This window comes from Capra hircus, unplaced genomic scaffold, assembly GCF_001704415.2.
Source record: "Capra hircus breed San Clemente unplaced genomic scaffold, ASM170441v1, whole genome shotgun sequence".
NCBI lineage: Eukaryota > Metazoa > Chordata > Mammalia > Artiodactyla > Bovidae > Capra > Capra hircus.
The window spans coordinates 1-5,827 of NW_017191299.1; the positions used below are offsets into that span (position 1 = coordinate 1).

General features: G+C 50.4%; 1 long non-coding RNA gene across 1 annotated transcript; it reads right to left on the reverse strand.

Moving 5' to 3' along the window:
- Positions 1 to 1,408: 1,408 nt before the first annotated feature.
- Positions 1,409 to 2,626, reverse strand: LOC108634877. Its single transcript, XR_001917711.1, has 3 exons — positions 2,568 to 2,626; positions 1,695 to 1,887; positions 1,409 to 1,435 (listed from the first exon to the last, which is right to left on the reverse strand). It is a non-coding gene; the product is annotated as an uncharacterized LOC108634877 (long non-coding RNA).
- Between the last annotated feature and the right edge of the window lie 3,201 nt (positions 2,627 to 5,827).

The window sequence follows — 5,827 nt, forward strand, 5'->3', positions numbered from 1 at the left end:
CCCACTCCAGTATTCTGGCCTGGAGAATTACATGGACTGTATAATCCATGGGGTCGCAAAGAGTCGGACATGACTGAGCAACTTTCACTTTCTCGTCACTGATTCACTTGAGTCTCTATTCAGGAGGGGCCTGTATGGTTTGGGGACACAGGGGCGGCTGGGAGAAGGACAGCATGCAGGCTTGGGTGGGTCACCAGCTTGGTGGGTTCAGGTGATCGACGTGTCAGGGCCTTACGCATAGGTCTGGGGAACAAGGGCCTGGGTTTAATCCTTGGAAAGAGGCAACATGGGGGACCTGGTAGCCTCAGTGGAGGAGGATGGTGAAGAGGCAAGTGACTGGGAGAGCAGGAGAAAGACAGAAGGACAGTGTTAGAGTCCTGGTCAGGACAGCCAGGTGGGGGAAGACAAGCCTCTCCTGACACCGCTTGGACAGCCCTGGCCAACCCTAACCTCGTGCATGCTCCTGGCACCCAGACAAATTGCAGACCCCATATGGGAGTGAAAATCAACTGGGAGGTGATTTTACATGGGTGTCCGGCAACAGAGCATACTTCCAAGAACCTGATTGTTCTCGCTACTTCCTTAAAATCCTTCTTGCATCTATAAATAGGAAACCCAGCCTCACTCAGTGACAAGACATGAATGCGGCACTGCCCACGCTGAAGACTCCACATGCCCCTCCTAGTTCAGGGCTCAGTCATCCCTGAAGCCAGCAAAGGCCAGGGCCCCCATGATAACAGAGATGGAGCCCTCTGTCACAGACATTGATGTCACTGGCAGTCTCCTGGAGTGAAAAATAATGTCCAAAGACAAGGACCCACTTTCAAAGAATTAAGAGGGCTTGTCAGTCCCAACAGGTGATGAGCTCACTCTTCATCACCAGATAGATAGCCCAAAGAAGTGAATTCAGAGATGCTGAAATCTTGGCTAGAGGCAGCGCAAAAGACTGACTGAATGAGACAAACGTGAGGGGGGAAAATCCTCCACAAAGGCTCTGTTATGGGAACCACTGACCAAAACCACGGGCCCTAGCCTGGCCTGATACAGACCATTTGCATGAATTGGCTTACAACCAGAAGTCCTGGTGAGGAATGCAGCACTTACAAGATACAATCAACCAGAAGAATTGGGGGAAGGTCAAAAGGGGAGAGGAGACGACAGTCCATATGTCCTATCAGCTTGCCAGAATCCTCCCTGGAATCCGTCTTGGCTGAGAGATGCCTGCACCTCCAGAAAGGATCCTAAGACCAAAGATGGATCAAGCAAGATGACTGGCCAGAGACAATTTCCGGAGGCCTGGAAAATAACCCCATCACCATAAAATCCAAGACCATGAGCCACGTGGCAGAGCAGTTCTCCTGGGTTCCCTTATGCTGTTTCTCTCTACCTGGGCGCCCCTTCCCACTGAAGTCTGTTGCTTTGTCAGTGCCTGTACCTGCTCAGAAAATTCATTTCCAAATGTTAGACAAGAGCCCACTCTTGTTCCTGGGAAGGGCTCCCACTTCCTGCAACAAAGGGCAACTCTGGTGGGATTTCTTCAATACAGCTGACCTCTCAGGTACTCAGGGACCAGCTCGTCTGCTGACCAATCAGACCCAGTGGTAGAAACAGGGACTCTTTTGTCCCTGTTCTCCTCCTGACAAAGACAACTGGCTAGTGCCCCAACTGGGTAAGAAACAAGAGAATTTGCTGACCTTTTCCCCCTTTCTTCTTTTCAGTCCCTCCTTTTGTGTACTTTTTCTTCTGTCCAGGTCCCGAATGCAGGAGTCTAGTTGAAGGGCCTCAGCCTGAACTGAGGGTCAGAGCCTGATCATCTCCAGTGAGCAGAGAACTCGAATTCTGGTCTGCTGTCTGGTTTCTGGAGGGCTGAGTTCCAGTCCTCCCTGCCTGGAAGCCAAGGGAAAAGTCCTACAATGCCTGGTGGCAGGTGATGTCCACAAGGTCCCCTTTAGTCCCTTTCCTTCCCCTCTTCTTTCAACTGGCCTCCTTTCCTCCCTTTGCAACATTTCAAGACCTGAGCTATTTCAGTTTACTCAGTACTTGGAGCTGAAGTTCTGGGTCTCTGTAGGAGGTTTTCGGAAAGACTGAAGTTTTTCATTTAAAGGGGCAACCAATTAGGGTGGCTGGGCCTAAGTGTATAGCTTGTGTTCTGTGTTATGATATGTGGTGGCCGTTCTGCCTTCTGAAATTAGAAATTCTGGTTCTGTTGCGCTGTGGAGGTATCTGGAGTGAATGCTATCTGACTGCAAAGATTCTAGCTATGAGCCCATGATCTGGAGGGAAGGGCTGGGGCACAGCAACTGGCAATCAGGAGCCAGTGGGTCTTTTAGGACAAGCCTGGCCAAGCTGGTTCGACCCAGCACAAGGGACGGGCCCCAGAGGGGTGCGGCTGGAAAGGAGCAGGCAGAAAAGAAAGCAAACCAGAGCCAGCTAGGTCTCAGATAATCCCCACTTCCGACAGGCAACCAGGCAACCTCGCATTCCTGTGGAATTGGGATGGGGTGACAATGGCCTAGATGGGGGGGTCCAAGCCCCATCTTTGCTTTTTGCTTCTACTTCTGTTTTACCTGTTCAGCGTGATGCCAGGCAGTGAGTTCAGGGATGAACCTTCTCAGTTGTGGGTGGAGGGGGTGGAGGGAATGATTTAATCCAGGGAAGGCGATGGGAGTATACGAGGGGGTTAGGGAAACTTTGTGCTGTGTGACCCTCACCCTCCTCTGTCCCTTCCCCTGGCCCCTTTGCTCCTGGGGTGGGGGGCTTCCCTGGGCTGGTTACCCACCCTCTGGGCCAGAAAAGAGGTGACTTTGGTGAAATAGTGGTGCCGGGAGTTTCCGAGGAGAAGTTGGTAGAAAAGGTGGCGAGAAAGCAGCAGGAAATGCTGCCCTCAAGACCTCGGCCTGCCCTTGCCAAGTGGGAGCCCTGGAGCCAGGGGGTTTGGTGACTAGGTGGCCGTCCCCAGGAAAAGAGACCTAGATATCTCCTCGAAAAGCACGCCCTCCCCCCACCCCATCTGCTCACACAAACCCTTCAGATCCGTGCCGCTCTCTGTCCTTGAAAGACCAGCGCTGTGTGATAAATTTCACCTGCAGAACGCACGGGGCTGCAGAGAAGGCAGGGCCGAGCTTGAGAGCAGCGGAAGTGGCGGCGCTCGAGTGGCGGCCGCGCTCAGGTCTGTGAAGGGCTGGGGCTGGCTGCCACGTGCTAGGACGAAATGAGCTGGGCAGCAGCCGAAGCTCGGGTCGTTGAAGGGCTCAGGGCGGCGGTGGCGACTGCCCGCGGCCCAGATTCTCCTGGGCGGCGGAGGCGCGGTCCCGAGCTGGACGGATCTGCGCGGCCTTCTCCCGGGGCCGCGCATCCTGCGGGCTGTGGATGCCGCCAGTGCTGCTGTTGCTGGCTCTGCTGCGCTCGCGCCAGCCCCGCGACGCCCCGCACCCCGTCCCCCGCCCCTCCAGCTCCCCGCGCCCTGCCACCAGCAGCCGGGGTCTGGGTAGGTGGTTGGGGGAAGGGGCAGGGGGAGGGAGGTCATCGCGAGCCTCTACCTGAGCGAGAATCCCAGTGTGTTGGCTCTTGGGTTTTGATGCATAACTTCATTATCGTGAGAAATGACCTTACTTCCGGTAAAGAATCTGCCTGCGATGCAGGAGGCCCAGGTTCGATTCCTGAGTTGGGAGGATCCCCTGGAGAAGGGAATGGCAACCCTACTCCAGTCTTCTTGCCTGGAGAATCCCATAGACAGAAGGAGCCTGGCGGGCTACAGTCCATGGGGTCGCAGAGTCAGACAGGACTGAGCGATTAACACTAATCCTTTAATCTGTTAATACTCAGCGATGACAAATTCCCTGCCCTTCACTTGGCTTGCAGAGTTTGAACATAAAGCAGGTTTCCAAGTAAACAATTTTGTGGGAATTCCCTCTTCAACGTTTCTACTTGGAGGAAGTGGCCACGCATTGTATCTGTGTTTCAGACTGAGTTTTCCTGTTCTGGCAAAGTAGATTCTGAGGTTATAAGAATCTTCTAATCTTCCAATGCAGATCCACTTGACAGTAGTCTTCAAAATGCTTTACAGTCTTAACGTTGAAATGACAAAAAATGTGCCACAAAAAATTTGAAGAAGACTTCAGTTTTGTACAGAATCACTAGCAGAACTATTTATGATCCTGTTCGCAGCTTCCAACCACCTTCTACATGTGTGTTTTATATCAGTGCAAGCGTTTACTCTGCAGTAATATTTTGAAATATTAGCTGTTTTCACCTTGATAGTATGAAAATGATGGAAGTGGATGGCAGCATCAGGTGCCCAGTAGTTCCCAAGGGCTGTCTCAGACATGTGCAAATGACTCAGTATCTGAGAGGCGGCACACCCAACAGTGCAACTTCCTATCTCCAGTTATTTTACCCTTGGGATAGAGGAGTGGGAGTCGAAACAGTGTCACTTTTCAGAGACAAAAGCTAAGGTGAAGGATATTGAGATATCCAGAGAGATCAGTTTTTTATCAGTTCAGTCGCTCAGTCATGTCCGACTCTTTGTGACACCATGAACCCAAGCATGCCAAGCCTCCCTGTCCATCACCAACTCCTGGAGTCCATCCAAACCCATGTCCATTGAGTCAGTGATACCATCCAACCATCTCATCCTCTGTCATCCCCTTCTCCTCCCACCTTCATTCTTTCCCAGCATCAGGGTCTTTTCCAATAAGTCAGCTCTTTGCATCAGGTGGCCAAAGGATTGGAGTTTCAGCTTCAACATCAGTCCTTCCAGTGAACACCCAAGACTGGTCTCCTTTAGGATGGACTGGTTGGATCTCCTTGCAGTCCAAAGGATTCTCAAGAGTCTTCACCACAGTTCAAAAGCAGCAATTCTTCAGCGCTCAGCTTTCTTTATAGTCCAACTCTTACATCCATACATGACCACTGGAAAAACCATAGCCTTAGACTAGATGGACCTTTGTTGACAAAGTAATCTCTCTGCTTTTGCTGTCTAGGTTGGTCATAACTTTCCTTAGGAGTAAGCGTCTGAATTTCATGGCTGCAGTCACCATCTGCAGTGATTTTGGAGCCCAGAAAAATAAAGTCAGCCACTGTTTCCACTGTTTCCCCATCTATTTCCCATGAAGTGATGAGACCAGATGCCATGATCTTCGTTTTCTGAATGTTGAGCTTTAAGCCAGCTTTTTCGCTCTCCTCTTTCACTTTCATCAAGAGGCTTTTTAGCTCCTCTTCACTTCTGCCATAAGGGTGGTGTCATCTGCATATCTGAGGTGATTGATATTTCTCCTGGCAATCTTGATCCCAGCTTATGCTTCTTCCAGCCCAGCGTTTCTCATGATGTACTCTGCAGATAAGTTAAATAAGCAGGGTGACAATATACAGCCTTGACGGACTTTTCCTATTTGGAACAAGATTGTTGTTTCATGTCCAGTTCTAACTGTTGTTTCCTGACCTGCATACAGGTTTCTTAAGAGGCAGGTCAGGTGGTCTGGTATTCCCATCTCCTTCAGAATTTTCCACCGTTAATTGTGATCCACACAGTCAAAGGCTTTGGCATAGTCAATAAAGCAGAAATAGATGTTTTTCTGGAACTCTCTTGCTTTTTTGATGATCCAGCAGATGTTGGGAATTTGATCTCTGGCTCCTCTGCATTTTCTAAAACCAGCTTGAACATCTGGAAGTTCACGGTTCACGTATCCAGGGAGAGGATAACTCTAAAAGATGTACTTTGGGGTGTATTTTTCATGAGGTTTTAGTAGATGAAAAATATCCAAATAAAGAGAAACAGTTAAAGAGCAAGCTTCTGGGTGGAAAACGAACAACTTGAGCTGCTTACACT